The 17,110-nt window shown below is 52.4% G+C and overlaps 1 protein-coding gene across 3 annotated transcripts in view; it reads right to left on the bottom strand.

The window, feature by feature from the left end:
* Positions 1-2,195, bottom strand: part of LOC102061906 (discoidin domain-containing receptor 2) — a 65,492-nt gene extending 63,297 nt beyond the window's left edge. Inside the window, exon 1 of one of the 3 annotated variants that reach the window (XM_074556015.1) lies at positions 1,941-2,195. The gene's annotated coding sequence lies outside the window, so the exon portion shown is untranslated. Of the gene's footprint in view, positions 1-1,741; positions 1,896-1,940 lie in introns of those variants that run through there. The other 2 variants (XM_074556013.1, XM_074556014.1) reach the window with 2 other exon arrangements.
* Positions 2,196-17,110: the final 14,915 nt, after the last annotated feature.

Genomic DNA, 17,110 nt, shown 5'->3' with positions numbered 1-17,110 from the left:
ACTGGAATTGGAAAGGGAAAAGCTCCTAGAACAGGCAAGGAGACAGCTCTGGGGAAGGAGGAGATGACCTGGGCCATTTCCAGGGGAGGAAAAGCACAGGAAGCCTCAAGTCCCGCTCTTCGAAGTTTTAAAGTTTTTAAGTTAAGTGGGACAAGGGGTAAAGCTTCTAATGTACATTAGATTTGAGAAAGCAGGTTTTTTGAAATGAGGGTGGGGAAGCCCTGGCACAGGGTGCCCAGAGAAGCTGTGGCTGCCCCACCCCTGGAATTGCCCAAGGCCAGGTTGGACGGGGCTTGGAGCAACCTGGAACTGAATATATTCCTACTCACTGCAGGAGGGTTGGAGTAGAAGAGCTTCAAAGATCCTTTCCAACTCAAACTCAGTGGTTCTAAGACACTGCAAATGTCAGACTGCAGCTTGTGACCATCAGAAGGATAGAGATCATTTGCTCACAGCAAAAGAAAGCTCACACCACCTGATACCTGCCCAGGGGACAAGCACACACCTGGATAATAGATTTAAGGCTTCTTAAAATACAATTACTTTCCTAATTATACACCAGAGGCCAGAACCCACAGGCTGAGCAAGCCACGAGCAGCACAGCAGTTAATTCACAGAGAGCTCCTCTTGATTTCCACAGCCCACATTACCCAGACATCAGACTGAATGGACATCGGAGCCTTTCTAATTTTATAGTCCACAGAGACAAGGCAGGGACGGCTGATGGAAGAGCAGCAAGGCCTCTGCCCACACACACCACTGCTGCTGGCTCCACAACTGCAGAGCTGCTTCTACTTTTTTTTAAAGATTTTTTTTTTTTAATGGAGTCAGCTGAAGAGAAAATGAAGAGCTCGGCATTTTAAACCAAAGCATTTCAAAATGCTTGTTTATCTTTCAGCCTCAAAAGAAGAGAAATAAAGTGAAACAAAATCTCAGTCATTCCCTCTTAAGTTTTTCCTCTCTGTCTCCAACAAAGCAAAGTGCCCTGAGCTCCACTTGATCACTTTTTCTTTTCTTTCCTCTTTGGCTTACAACATTTCAATTAGAGAAGCTGACACAAAACAGTCGCAGATTCTCATATTTTATCTTTTCCCCATCTTACCGCTCCATTAAAGAGTATTTAGAAGGCAGAGGAGCCAAAGGAGCAGCACAAAAAAAATGGATGGGGAAACACACCAACGAACAAGCAGTGGCATAAACCAACAAAGGCTACAATAACATTTTTAAACCAAAGTCTTTACATAGAGGTCTGCTTAAGGAATAGAAATATGGAAAGCTCTTTTTTTCACAGGGAGCAACGAGCCGTGAGGCAGCACGAGTGCCCAACTCTCAAAGTTGCGAGGAAGAACCGGATCGCGGGAGCCAAGCCGAGCCAACCCGCCCGCACCGCACCGCGGTTCCATCGCAGCGCGCACAGCCCAGCACCGCCGGCCGGGCAGCGGCACCGGCCCGGGCGGGACCCGAGAGCACCGGCGGGAAGGGCCGGAGCGGGCGGGGGACCCGCACCCCGCCGGGAACCCCCGGCCGGGGCGGAGAGGCCGAACAAAGCCCCGCACTCGCTTTTCTCCGTGGGGCTCCCGGGCACATCCCCGCCCGAGCCCCGCGCGGTCCCGGGCAGCGCCCCCACAGCCTCGGGGGCTCCGCGGGGACCGAGCCCGGCGCGGCCGCCCACAGCCCGGGGCACCCCGAGAGCCCGGCCCGGCCTCTCCCGGCCCAGCGGGGACAGCGCCCCGGCACCCACCGAGCCCCGCAGCGGCTCCGCAGCACCCTCGGCACACCGGGAGCCCCGCGGCGCTCCAGCGAGCGGCGCCCCGGGGGCGGCCCCGCGCTCCGACCGCGGCGGGACCGCAGCGGCCGCGCCGCCCCCGCTCGGTCCCGTGGGGAGCCGGGCCGGGAGCCGGGCTGGGAACCGGGCAGGGCGGGGCGGCCCCGGCACTTACCTGGGGCAGGGCAGGCCGGGCGGCGGCGGCGCGGGCTCGCGGCCCCTTCCGGCGGGCGGGCAGGCGGGGGCGGCCGCGGGCGCCGCGCTCTTAAAGCGGCCGCGCCGGGCCGGGGCCGCCGGGAGACGTCGCTACGGCAACGGGACAGCGGGGCGGGAGCGCGGCGGGGCCGGGCCGGGCCGCCGCCAGTGCCGTGGGCCTTTGGGCCCTTCTGTGTGCTCCGAGCGGCGGCTGGGCACCCGCGTGTGCCCTGATCGCCAGGCTGGGCACCCGTGTGTGCCCTTGTGCATCAGAGCCCTTCCATCTCCCCCGAGTGCCAGGACTGTGAACTACCAGCACTGCCACACGTGTGCCCTGTGCTGAAGGACTGAACACTACGTCCCCTATGCATCAAAGTCCTTCCATGTCCCCTGTGCCTCAGGGCTGAGCACCCTGTGCCCCAGAGCCCTTTCAGATCCCCCGAGCACTGGGGCTGTGCATCCGTGGCCCTTGTGCATCGCAGTCCCTCCATGTGCCCAGTGCACCACGGCTGTGCACTCACGCCCCCGTGCACCCTGTGGGATGGCTGTCCCCTCATATGCCTCACTGTCCCCTCATGTGCCTCACTGTCCCCTCATATGCCTCACTGCCCCTCCATGTGCCTCACGGCTCCTCCATGTCCCCCTCCATGTGTGCCTCCATGTGCCTCACTGTCACTCTGTGTCCCCACATTTCTCAGGGTCCCTCCATGTCCCCATGTGCCTCACTGTCACTCTTTGTCCTCATGTTTCTCAGGGCCCTGCTGTATCCCCGGTGCCTCAGGGCTGATCTGTGGCCCCCGTGTGCCTCCATGTTCCCAGGTGACACCCCCTGCCCCAGGGCTGTGCTGTGTCCCCTCTGCCCCTCCATGGCCCTGCCACATTCCCAGGTTATCTTCTGTGTTTTTCAGCCCTGCCATGTTTCCCTATCTCCCCTTATACCTCAGGTCACTGCCCTGTCCCTGAATCCCTCTTGCTGCCCAATCTCTGCCACCCAGCCCAGGTGTCCACCACATCCACAAGAGTCCCACCACCAAAGCCATAGTGACACTTGGTGTTGGTGGCCACCAGTGGCACATGCTGATGGTGGCCCCTGACAATGCTCAGGGCCTCCATTACAGCAGCCTCTCATTAAATTTTGGGGTTCCATCCTCTTTCTGTGCTGCTGCCAGGGGAGATGGGCCCTTCCCTGCAGCTGTCCAGACATGTGGCCAAGAACAAACCAAAGCGAGCAGAAGCAAAGAGAAATTCTCCCAAGCAGAAGAAAGGGAAGGAAGGAAATTCCAGTTTCCTGGGAATAGTGCTCAGAGGTTTCCAGTACACCAGGTGAAAACAGAGCCAAAACCTTAGGCCAGCAACCAGCTGGATGGAGCTACACACCCTCTGAAGGTACTATTTGATAACAAATAACATTAAAGAACATTGTTTTGCTCCTGAAAGCAGAAACCCTGGGTTTTCAGGTAATCTTGTGGTCATAACAACCAAACCTTCTGTCACCCATAAAGAATTTTAACTCCTGTTTTGCTGTATAAGTGTACACAAACCAGTTTTCAATGTCATGGCTTTTAAGTCTGTCAAGTGGCTCTTTGTTGCTACGAGGCAAAGAGAGGCACAGACCCTGCAATGTCTTCACTGGGTTGCTCATTGATTTATTGCATTCTTATCATTTCCCCTGGCTGTTGTCTCCTCTCTAAGCCTTATTTACAGCAACATTTTCAGCCTCCCCTTGCAGACAGCCAGCTGTGCAAGGGAGTAGAGCAGCATGTAATATCTAGGTGAGGCAAAGCAATGAAGAAACACTTTAATATATTCTCCATGATGCTCCTGAGACATCAGCAGTGCAGCTGGGAGTGAGCCAGGGGGTGAAACACACCCCTGAAGAAAGCAGCTGTGTTTATAATTCCCACGGCACACACAGGGAGCAGCTGTGGTGCCCTTGTGTGGCAGGAGGGGAAGGGGAAGGCTCCTACGTTTGATGGAGAGTCAAAAAGCTGCCTCAGAGCTTCCTCTGCTAATGAGGGTGTGAAAAATCCTCTCACATCTCACTGGGAAAAACTACTGAGCAGCTCCAGGTCCAGCCTGGATGGGCATGGGGGCAGTCAGGGGTTCCTGCTGTAGGATTAGGGAAATATGGAGCAAGGTGCCCCTTTAGGAGCATCTCTGGGCTGCTGCACAGAATCATACAAACATCAAGGGTGGAAAACCCCTCCAAAATCAACCATTAACCCAGCACCACTGTGCTCACCACTAAACTATGTCCCCAAGTGCCACACCTACACATTTTTTGAACAAGGATGGTGACATCAGTTCTGGGCAATGTCTGAATCCCTGACCATCCTTTCAGAGAAGAACAAATTTTTCTTGATATCAAATCTAAGCCAATATTAGGATCTCCAGTGTAGGACACATCTTTAGTACTAAGTTAAGCCACTCCTGGGGATGCTGCTGGGTCACAAAGGCGATCACATGTAATGACAATCTTCCAGAAAGGTCCCTGGCCTGGCTTTGGGGTATTGCTTCCCTCACCCTCCCCAGGGGTGGCTCCAGGTGGGAATGTCCCAGGGCTGCTCCCAGCACACATCTGGATGCTGTTTGTTAAAGGCCAAGGGATTTTAGCAGCAGGGACATGTGCTGGAGCCAAGGTCTCTGTGCCCAGGGCTGGGGGGCTCTGGGGTGGCAGGATGAGGGGTCTGAGATGGCCTAAGGAGACTTGGGAATGGAAAAAGGTTGGAGGGAGGGGTTGTGTGAGGAAAGAAGGGACTATGGCAAAGGTTGGAAAGACTCTGGAGCACAGAATAGGGAACTGGGAGCTCTGGAGAGGAAGGAGAAAGGAGGGAAACAAGTTTTGAGCCAATGTGGGAGTGGAGGCCACAGGGGTACAAGGGGCTTCCCCAACAGAGAAGAGACAGGAGCCACAAGCCTTGAGCAGGGCTGGGAATGAGTCCTGGCGTGTCCCTGCCACAGAGCCTGTTTGGATACAGGGCTTTGCCATCTGGGGTGCAGCACAGATGCCTCATCCTTCCAGGGCATCCCACGGCTCCCAGAGCCTCCTGGCTTGGGATGTGCACTCAGCTGGAGCTGGGAAATGTCTCTGAATGGCCTGGGTGATGCAGAGGCCTGGGAGATGCTGCAGCAGGGCCGGGCTGGGCTGGGCTGGGCTGGGCTGGGCTGGGCTGGGATGGAATGGGATGGGATGGGATAATGATGGGATGGGATGGGATGGGATGGGATGGGATGGGATGGGATGGGATGGGATGGGATGGGATGGGATGGGCTCACTGCCAGCACAGAGCTGTGGACAGGGATGTGAGCTCCCATCAGTTTCTTCATTCCTGCCCTCACCTGAGCTGTCCTGGCCCTGCTGCACCCTGCCAAAAGCAAATCTTGTGGCAAACAGGGGTGTCACAGCCAGGAGGAAGGGCTGGCCATGACAGGAACCACCAGAACCATTCATGCAATAGACTGACTGTAAATATAGCATTTTTACCGAGCTCATCCCAGTTCCCAGGTCTGAAATGGATTTTTGGAGGTTTTGTTCAGCTCTCAGTGTCTGGCAGCTGGTGAAGGCAGCCTGTGCTTTACCCCAGCTCACCATCTCACCGTGTTTGACCAATAAAACCTCCCACCTATAGAACCCAGGGATGGGGGATGTTCTGTTTAAGGGATCTGTGTCTATTCTGCTGAGTTATGCCCCAGCACACTCATTTATTTTGACAGATTCTGGTTTCCTCTGCAGCATCCTCAGCGATGCTTTGTACCTGAGCCGTGGCAGTTCAGATTGGGTGTCTGGAGCCCTGCAGGCACTGCCTGCATGTCCTGCTCAGCTCTGTCTCTGCTGCCCTCTTGTGATGCCTCTCCATGTGCTGGGCTTGGGGGAGGACCTTGCCTTCCCCCATCGACTCTGAGAGATCTCAACACCAGCACCATTGCTAAAAGTTCTTCCTAATTCCAACAACATTTATATATTCTGAATTTTACAAAACTTCACAATCCTTCCTTGTGTTTGTGTGTTCTCCCCTCATTACACAAAAGAGATCCTCTGAAGGGCTCATCCTGAATCACCGCTTGCAGAAGTTGTGTACCAGCTGCTGCTTAATCCAGACAGTGCCTTGGCTTTTATTTTTTTTTCCCCAGTAGAATTTTTGGGGGTTTTGGGTTTTTGATTTCAGAGTTGTTTGTTTGTTTGGGGTTTTTGTTTTTGTGGGGGTTTTAGTGTGTTTTGTTTTGTTTTGGGATTTTTTGGAGTTTTTTGGGGTTTTGGGGTTTTTTGCCTTTTTTGGGGGGGTTGTTGTTGTTGTTTTTGTTGTTGTTTGTTTTTTGGTTTGGTTTGGGTTTTTTTAGGCAATCAGGTCTCTGTGTTCACCAGCAGCCCCCTGCTCTCCTCTGTCTTGATCTGCACTCAGCTTTGCCACCCCTCCTGTGCAATCACTGCCTGTGCCACCGTTTTCCTCCATCCCTGGCTCACACCTGCCTGCTGTGGGGCACCACAAAACCTTTGACTCCTGGATTTATCCAGACCTGAGGAAATAACTGCTTGTTCCCAAGAAAACACCTGCTCTCTGGGACACTGCTCAGTGAACAGCTGGGTGAGGCCCACCAGCTCTGTCACCATGTGGTGTGGAATCAATTGGAATTGAATCCCAGGCAAGTGTTGGCCCGGGAGGTGGTGAGACGGATTGGCCAGGGAGGATGGATGGATGGATGGATGGATGGATGGATGGATGGATGATGGATGGATGATGGATGGATGGATGGATGGATGGATGGATGATGGATGGATGGATGATGGATGGATGGATGGATGGATGGATGGATGATGGATGGATGGATGGATGATGGATGGATGGATGATGGATGGATGGATGGATGGATGGATGGATGGATGGATGGATGGAGGGATGGATGGATGGATGGGTGATGGATGGATGGATGATGGATGGATGGGTGATGGATGGATGATGGATGGATGCATGGATGATGGATGGATGGATGATGGATGAATGGATGGATGGGTGGATGGATGGATGGATGGATGGATGGATGATGGATGGATGGGTGATGGATGGATGATGGATGATGGATGGATGGGTGGATGGATGGATGGATGGATGGATGGGTGATGGATGGATGGATGGATGGGTGGATGGATGGAGGGATGGATGGATGGATGGGTGATGGATGGATGGATGATGGATGGATGGGTGATGGATGGATGATGGATGGATGGATGGATGCATGGATGATGGATGGATGGATGATGGATGAATGGATGGATGGGTGGATGGATGGATGGATGGATGGATGATGGATGGATGGGTGATGGATGGATGATGGATGATGGATGGATGGGTGGATGGATGGATGGATGGATGGATGGGTGATGGATGGAGGGATGGATGGATGGATGGGTGATGGATGGATGGATGATGGATGATGGATGGATGGATGATGGATGGATGGATGGATGATGCATGAATGATGGATGGATGGATGGATGGATGGATGGATGGATGGATGGATGATGGATGGATGGATGGATGGATGGATGGATGGATGTATTGATGGAGGATGGATGGATGGATGATGGATGGATGGATGGATGGATGGATGGATGGAGGGATGGATGGATGGATGGATGGATGGAGGGATGGATGGATGGATGGATGATGGATGATGGATGGAGGGATGGATGGATGGATGAAGGGATGGATGGATGGATGGGTGATGGATGGATGATGGATGGGTGATGGATGGATGGATGGATGGATGATGGATGGATGGATGGATGGATGGATGGATGGATGGATGGATGGAGGGATCGATGATGGATGGATGGATGGATGGATGGATGGATGGATGATGGATGGATGGATGGAGGGATGGATGATGGATGGATGGATGGATGGATGGATGGATGGATGGATGGATGGATGGATGTATTGATGGAGGATGGATGGAAGATGGATGAATGATGGATGGATGAAGGGATGGATGGATGGATGGATGGATGGGTGATGGATGGATGGATGGATGATGGATGGATGGATGGATGGATGGATGGATGGAGGGATGGATGGATGGATGGATGGATGGATGGATGGATGGATGGAGGGATGGATGGATGGATGAAGGGATGGATGGATGGATGGATGGATGGATGGATGTATTGATGGAGGATGGATGGAAGATGGATGAATGATGGATGGATGGATGGAGGGATGGATGATGGATGGATGGATGGATGGATGGATGGATGGATGGATGGATGTATTGATGGAGGATGGATGGAAGATGGATGAATGATGGATGGATGAAGGGATGGATGGATGGATGGATGGATGGGTGATGGATGGATGGATGATGGATGGATGGATGGATGGATGGATGGATGATGGATGGATGATGGATGATGGATGGAGGGATGGATGGATGGATGAAGGGATGGATGGATGGATGGGTGATGGATGGATGATGGATGGGTGATGGATGGATGGATGGATGGATGGATGGATGGATGATGGATGGATGGATGGATGGATGATGGATGGATGGATGGAGGGATGGATGATGGATGGATGGATGGATGGATGGATGGATGGATGGATGGATGGATGTATTGATGGAGGATGGATGGAAGATGGATGAATGATGGATGGATGAAGGGATGGATGGATGGATGGATGGATGGATGGATGGATGGATGGGTGATGGATGGATGGATGACGGATGGATGGATGACGGAGACGGATTGGCCAGGGAGGTGGTGAGATTCCAGGCTTGGGGATTTTAAAAGCAGGGCTGGACATAGCTCTGAGCAACCTGGCAGAGGTTTGGAGCTGTTCTGCAGAGTGGATGAGCTGGAGGGCAAAGCTTGGCTGCATCCCCAGACAAATGTGGTGTCTTGGGGATGGATTTGGTGGGGGAAGCCCTGATACATGACAGACATGTGTGGTATGGCTGGGAGAAGGGGATTCATGGGCCTTTCCCCAGGCAGCCTCTTCCCAGAGCCTGGGCTGGGGAAATCCCAGGAGGCCCCACTCAGCCTTTGCTCAGGATGCCCAAATTAAGGCAGCTGAATCCCAGCCCCAGGGGCTGTCTGATAACACAGCCCAGCTGAAATTACCATCCCCTGGAAATCCTGCCCTCTGCATTTCCTGCAAGGAGCCCCGAGGAGCAGCTCCTGAGCCAGGTTGCTTCACTCCTGGCTCCTTCTCTTTTCCCAGATTTCTTCACTCCTGAGGCAGCTGCCCCAGCCTGAGCTGTGCTTGCTGTGCAGCCCCCACACATCATCCCTGTCTCCCAAAACCCACACCTGCACTGCCCTGGAGCTGGGGCAATCCCATGTTTTGTGCACAGAACCACCCAGAACCCCCTGCCCAACACAGGAATAAATGGTGGAACTGGGTGAGAAGGGACCACTGGTCATTTCTAGTTCAACCACCCCTCCATCAACCCTTTTTCTCAGCATGTCCAGGGTTTTAGGGATCTCCCAGGTTTCTCCCAAGAAGATATCCCAGTGTTGGGTTCATCTGCTGCCCCATCTCCCCAACTAGAGCCATATCATCCACCCCAGGCTGATGGATCTCCCCCAGTGCCTCAGCCCAGGCCATGCCATGGCTCCCACCTCACTGTCCTTCCTGCTTGGACAGATTTATTTCCCTAGGATGGCCAGAAAATCTTAATTTTAAAATCTACATTGTAAAAAACACTCTGAAAATCAGAATTTAGCAGTTTATTCTTAGTGTTACCGAGGCAGAACAGTGCAGGGGAGCTTTGCTCTCTGTTTGAGAGCTCAGCTGCTCTGTTTTAACTCCTGTGCTAAATTACAACATGAAAATACAGGTCATGCAGCAGTGACAGGCAGGTCAGCATGGCCCAAACTCAGCCAGAAGGGTAACCCTAAATCCTGCAGCTGGTGGAAACTACAGTCTCTAATCACAGTCACAACCAAATCAGCAGGAAAAACTGCCCAGCTCTTGCTGCTGGGCTTTCATCAACACCTGTGGTGGCCATTGCCAGCCTGTGGCACTGAGCAGAGTCACAGTGTCCCTGGGGAGAGCTGCAGAAACCCAGAGATGATGTGCAGGAGCCAGAGATGATGTTCAGGAGCTCACAGATGATGTGCAGGAAGCTGCAGATGATGTGTAGGAGCCCTCAGCCAGCGTGCAGGGCCAGGGCAGCTCAGAGCTGTGCCCAGAGGAGCCAGCCCTGCAGGCAGCACTTGGATGGCTCCGGACTTGCTGTGGCACAATAGCTGTGCCTGGTGCCCTGGAGCTGCAGGGGAGATGGTTCCTGCAGGAGCTGGGTGCTCTCTGAGATGGTTCTGCAGGAGCTCGATGCTCTCTGAGATGGTTCCTGCAGCAGCTGGGTGCTCTCTGAGATGGTTCTGCAGGAGCTCAGTGCTCTCTGAGGTGGTTCCTGCAGGAGCTCAGTGCTCTCTGAGATGGTTCTGCAGGAACTCGATGCTCTCTGAGATGGTTCCTGCAGTAACTCAGTGCTGAGATGGTTCCTGCAGTACCTAGGTGCTCTCTGAGATGGTTCCTGCAGTAGCTCAGTGCTCTCTGAGATGGTTCTGCAGGAGCTCGATGCTCTCTGAGGTGGTTCCTGCAGGAGCTCAGTGCTGAGGTGGTTCTTGCAGTAGCTCAGTGCTCTCTGAGATGGTTCCTGCAGCAGCTGAGTGCTGAGATGGTTCCTGCAGGAGCTCAGTGCTGAGGTGGTTCCTGCAGGAGCTCAGTGCTGAGGTGGTTCCTGCAGTACCTGGGTGCTCTCTGAGATGGTTCCTGCAGTACCTGGGTGCTCTCTGAGCGGTTCTGTGCCAGTCCAGCAGCTCTCTGAGGTGATGCTGCTGCCGCTGCCCAGGGCAGTTTCTCAGCAGGGCTGTGCCCCCCAGGCAGCCTCTCCTGCTCAGGAACCTCAGTTAACACCTGGATGAGGATGATGCCAGCACAGAAGAGCAGCCACCGCTTGACTGGATCTTTCTTTTCACGTGGCAAGTATTTCCTCACGTGGGCTGGGTACAGCACCTTCCTGGCTTTCCTGCGCTTTGTGGAGATGCCTGAAGGTCTCCTGACAGCCTGGGCAGCAAAGACTGGCCCAGACAGATTTTCTGAATTGTTTTTCAGCAGATCTGTGCTGGAGAAAATGTTTTCTCTGGTGTAAGGCATCATGTCCTCAGCAGTCTGCAGGTATAGCTCTGAGAGCAGGGAGAACTCTGTGGAAATTCCTCAAAGAGTTTTTAAATGCAAAAAGCAGATTGCTGAGATAACATTAAGTAATATTAATAGTAACACCAGAGTTTTTATTCACTCTCACTAAAGCAAAGAATGCAGAGCCCCAGAGCTGAACTCTTGGAGTGATTTATGCATCTTTCTAGGGAGCTCCTGTTTGACTCTCCCCTGCTCTACCTGAGCTATAAATACTCACTTTGATGAGTGAAGTGTGATGGGAGGAGCTCAGCGGGCTCGGAAATCGCTCAGGAATGTGTGTACCCCAGCAGCCCCTATCAGCCCAGCCTCTGCCCAGGGGCACTCTGCTCACAGCACTCTGAGGCCACATCCAAGTTTTCTCCTCCCCACACAAGCTCTCCTCTATTACCACTGTCTACCACAAGGCTTTGCCTCGAGACGTTGCAGTGCTTTTGGGAGTGTGTCCTTCATTGAAAATCATGTATTTGCTGTAAAGAACATAATCTGAGGGTGGCTGTGCTGTCCCTGCCTTCCCACCCCATCCAGCAGCAGCCCTGACCTTGAGCTGGAGGGATGGAGAGGGGAGGCTGCAGCTTCTGCCCGTGACCCTGTGCAATCTCAGCACTCTGCCCCAGAAAAATGAGCAACCTCAGCACTTGCTCTGGCAAGCTCCAGCTCAGATATGCCCAGAAAAGGAAAAAACCCGCACTCATGTTCAGATTCTTTGTGCCTTGTAATGACTAAACAGAGCCTGAAAGGGCTGAGTGCCCACAAACCTGCTGGAAAGGGCTACAGCTCTCAGGTTTTTGTCATGAGTTTGGAAGATTCAGCTGCAAACCTCCTGTGTCCTGGTCATTGTGGGACACCTTGAGAGGAGGGAATGATGGATTTCTGTAAAAAGACCTTGGGCAATCATCTCTGGATGGCTACTGCAAAATCAAACAACAGAATCATAAAATCCTGGAATGGTTTGGGTTGGAAGGGGCCTTAAAGATGATCTGGTTCCAACCCCACTGCTGTGGGCAGAGACACCTTCCACCAGGTCACACCTCACACCTTCCACCAAGATAAATAGAGCTTGATCACTCCCAAGTCCTTTTAGGCAGCCTTTAGCCACCACAAAGCAGCAAAGGGCAAAAATTCCAATTTTAAAACTATCTTTTGACAATTTAACAACTATTGTTTCACATCTCCTCTTGCCCTTTGGGGTCCCTAACATTTTTTGCTTTCTGCTTCTGGGAAGATCGAAGTGATGCTGGCTTTGGATCACAAGGCACAACCCCTGTGCTCCCTGTAAATCACCCCTGTGTCACCTGCAGCAGAACTCTCACTCTTCAGGCTTATTTCATGGAAACTCAGGCCAAAATAAAATAACTGACACTGTGACTGCAGTGCATGGGACCCCTTTTGTAGGAATGTGTCACCCAGGACATTAATTCCGTGTGGCAGCACTGCTGGTGGCTTTTGCCATCACCCCCAATCCCCATCCAATCCTGGAGCTGGAGCCTGGGGCTCCCCTCAAAGCTCTTGCTGCTGTAAAATCCTTCCTCAGGGCTCTGCCTGGTGCTGCCCAGGTGAGTGCTCAAACCTGAGCCACAGCCAGGGCTCACACACAGCTCTCCAGTGGTTTTTTGTCATCTTTTTCTCCCTCTCCTCTACAAGGCAAAGTCCAGAGGGCTGGGAGAAACAACTGCTGCTTCCAAAATCCCTCACTCATGGCAAGGCAGCTCCTAAGATGTAAAGAATTGGCCCAGGCAGCCTCAGGGCTCGCAGTGTGCTTGGAGTGGGGTGCAATGGCTCATCCCATCCCTCAGCCCTGGTGACAAACACTGCTCTCAGTGACCATGGCACTGCCCACCCCTGTCTGCACTGGTGAAGCATTGTCAGGCAGCACCAGGGCACATTAAAAGTGGTTTAAAAGAAGCTCACAATGAAGGAATAACTCATGTGCATTGCTGCTGCTGGGCCTGTGGTGTCTGAGCCCTCAGACCCACCCTGGGCCCAGCACTGAGTGACTCAGGCTGGGGATTGGTCACATCCTCCCACCATGGGGCTTCAGGCCAGGAGAAAGTGCCACAGGCACTGCCCCAAATATCACCTGGGGGTTGGGTGGATGTTATAGATGAAACCCAAAGATTTGCTCTTACACTCATCTCTCTTTATTTCAATCAGGATCATATCCAAGCAGGAAGACAGATCAAATCAGCTTGTTCCAGCTGTCCCATCCCCTGGGCTGTGTCACCCTGGTGCAGTCACCAGGCAGCTCCTGAAGCACTCAGGTTTGGTTTGGTTTGGTACCAGGGGGTGCCTCTAGCTCTGGCAGCAGTGGCATCACTGCTGATCATCACGTAGAGGTTTCCAGTGAAATTCCACCCCTCTCTCCCTAATCCATCTCCCAGCATTGCCCAACTCCCAGCTGGAGGGAGGCAAGTACAGACCCAGCCTCAGAGGCAGCTCCAGGAAGAGGGGGGTGACCTGCAGGGACAAATCCTGTTCCTATTTCCATCCCCTGTTACCCACTCCTGCCATGCCAGTGCAACACAGGGATGTATTTATAACTCCCAGCTGAGCTTGTCCAAGCAGGTCACTGCATCCTCCTCAGGTGAGGAGATGAATCAGCCCTGCAGGCAGCAGATCTGCCCACCAGGAGCAAGGAGAAACAGAAACACCTGTTGAGTGAAGAGAAACAGAAACACCTGGATGCAAAGCATTGAATTTCATCCACCCTTTCTCACCCAGAGACCTCAGTGCTTTTCACCAAAGACAAAAACAGAGCTGTGGCTGCATTGGGAGCAGCACTCAGAGCTGGGAGTGCTGGGTGTTTGGCTGAAGGAAGCACCAAGGAGTGCTGGAAGTGACAGAGGCCACGCACAGATGGAGCTGAGGACACCAGGTCACGTCAGGCCAGGGAGTTCTGCAGCACTCAGCATCGTGTTCTGACCTCCAGCCTCCCAGGAATGCAGAGCTGTTTGTGCTGTCTGAGCTGCAGGATCTGCAGGGAGGGGCAGAAATGCTCATTCCATCATCCACAACAGCTGGAGGTCACCCAAGGCACTTCTTCACTTGGACAGAGCAGCAACAACCTTGAAGCTAAGGAGCAGCTTAGCCTGGAAGGAGAAGCTCAGAGGTGACTTTCCAAGGCACCCAGGAGATTTAAACCCTCAGAGAAGGCAGAGCAAGGCTCAGGGACCTTGATCCCACATGAAATCATCTCAGGAAAAGCTGGGCAGTTGGTTTGATGAGTGAGGAAAAGCACAGATAAAAACACCAGGTGGTGCCAGCTGAGAGGGCACAAACTCCTGCAGCCCCAGCCTTGGAGAGCCTGGCAGCTGGGCATGGCTGGGTGGGAATGCAGCACAGGAGTCCCTGGTTTCAGCCTGGAAACCATGAGTTCTGGGAATGTGTTTTTGCAGGATTTGGAATTTTTTTTAACTTTTTTTTCCACCCAGAACAGGGAAGATACCACATGGGTCTGGTTTGAGTGAGAGAATTTGGACAGTGAGGAACATTCAATAGGAGAAAGGTACAGGTGAAAACAAAAGGTTTGGCTGCAATTAATGCTTTACATTCTTTCACATATCTCTTGCTGGCCACAGAAATGTCCACTCACCTCAGGGGAGGTTTTCCAGGTGATCTTTTCCCAGGCCTGGGTTCCTGGACAGGCTTTTTGCAGCAGGCAGGGATGGGGAAATCCCAGGCAGACTTACTCAGGCTTCCTCAGGTTACCAAAATTAGAGCAGCTGAATTCCAGCCTGAGGGATCAACTGATAAGACATCACAGGAAGCACAAAACTCAAATTAGCATCCACGGGAGATCCTGGACTGTTTGTGCCCTGCAGGGAGCTGTGAGGGCTCTGCTGTGACCTCCAGAGCTGATGTCACATCCCACCCTGCCCAGGGAGAGACCTCCAGCTCCAAATCTGCAACTGGAGAACACAAACTGTGCTGGGCAGGGCTGCTCCTCCTGCAGGCACATCTGAGGGTGGCTCCAAACCCCCTGAGGCAGCTCTGCATACAGACCCTGAAATAACACCTAATATACACCAATAAACTGAATTGATGAGGGGAAAGTGTCAAGGGGAAGCAAAGGACTTTCCAGATTAGTTTCTGACATCATGAATCTGCACACTCAGGTTTCAGTGCTGGCTGCTTTCCCTCCCACCCATCCCACCTGGAATCCAACCCATCTGAGCAGGGAATCACTGATCTCACCACCCTGGCAGCTCTCAGATGCAGCTGCCCGAAACTTTGCACCCAATGCAGATGTTTTAGGAGCTGAGCACATCTCTTACAGAGGAATGATGTTAACACTGGTGCAGCTCAGGGCTGGGCAGGGGGCAGTTCCAGCTGGAGGGGAGACACAGAACAGGCAAAGTGGGAGCTCCTGAGAGCCCTGAGCAGAGCCCTGTCTCTGCCCAAACCACCCTCAGTCCCACTGTTAAAAATAAGTTAAAAACTGTTGTAAAATAGTTGATAGATCATTAAGCCTGTAGGGTTAGTTTGGTTATTATATTGTAAAAGGGGTTAAAAGGGTAGTTGTAAGTGTTAGGAAAATTAGCTGCACTTCCACAGCTGAAGCAATTTCCCCAAAGTTTTACATAAACCTCCCTCTCCAGGGCCAGCTCCACACCCTGCCCAGAGAGGGCTGGGAGAACCGAGCACCGCTGTCTCCTTTCTGCCCATGTTTTGCATGTTTGAAAGCTTTTCTCGTGCTTCACCTGTGTCCTAGGGTGGCATTGTGATGTTTGTATCCCCATTCATGTGTTCTGTTTATGCTGGATATTTGTTCTGTGCCTTCAAGACTGGCTCTGGAGAGTGAAAGTTTTGTTTTGGTTTCTTATCAGCTGCTCCCCCATGGCTGGTGGGACACAGAGACAGGGCAGTGCATGGTGCTGCTTTTGCTTTTTGCTTTGCTCTTGCTTCTGCTTTGCTCCTGCTTTTTGTTTCTGCTCATTAGTTAGTTTAGCTAAACAGTCCAAATTTTCCCTGGACTGTTTCTCCTTTCTCTTTTTTGGACCTACTCAAACCTGCTCCAGGCTGGGCCCTGGGAACACCGAGAGTTTGCACCTTGGGGCTGCAGCAGCTGCCCCAGCACAGGAGGGACTGAGAACAGAGCGACCACCCCCAGAGAGACTTTCTGAATTTGTCATCTTTTTCAGAGCAGGGACAGAGTGGTGTCACCTGGTATTGTTCATTCTGTGTGCTGGGGGTGCTGTGCCTGTTCAACAAACAGGTTCTTTCCACTTCTCTCCAAGGAATCCTTCCCAAACCGTTTGGGGGGAGAAGCCATGTGGGTTTGCTTTCTGGAGGGGCCCCTTTGGAGGTTTTCTCCCAAGTTTGCCCTAAACCAGAACAACGTGGAACTCCTCCCGGGGTTTCATGGCCCGTCCTGCGCTCCAGCTCCTGGCAGGATGCTGGGGGGCCACAGCACCCAGCTCCCCTCCTGTGAAATACAAAGCTGTATTTTGTGGCAGGTACATACAGGCAATGTGTGTATTTGTGATTGAGATATGTGCGGAGGCCAACACTGGGACAGTTGCAAATTCTAATAATAACTGAGGAAAGTAAAGCATGGAAGAAGGCCTTTGAACCTATCTTTTGTTTGCAATTAACTTTAGTTGATTTAGGAGCATTGGAATTAAAGCATTAAGGATGTTGCTTTTTGCTTATAGTTAATCCTTAAAGAGTTCTGCAATAATAACCTTTTGAAGTATAATTTTAGAATATTGCTTGTATCCTTGAAACTATAGCTCTGGAATATATATAAAGTTTATCTCACGCCTTAATAAAGCAGAGAAAAACAGCTTGAGAAAGGAAGATGAACATCACCTCAGGGATTTATAGTTTTGACCAAGGGAAGCTGGACATCACTGTTGTGAGATTTATAGTCTCTGCAATTAAAAGGTGGACGCATCTGGGGAGCTGGACTCCACCAGATGGGATTCATCTTTCTTCTTTCAGAAACCGG

The sequence above is a fragment of the Zonotrichia albicollis genome, chromosome 21 (genome assembly GCF_047830755.1).
Source record: "Zonotrichia albicollis isolate bZonAlb1 chromosome 21, bZonAlb1.hap1, whole genome shotgun sequence".
Taxonomy (NCBI): Eukaryota; Metazoa; Chordata; class Aves; order Passeriformes; family Passerellidae; genus Zonotrichia; species Zonotrichia albicollis.
Note: the sequence above shows the minus strand (reverse complement) of the source record. Positions and strands in the feature narration are given on the sequence as shown.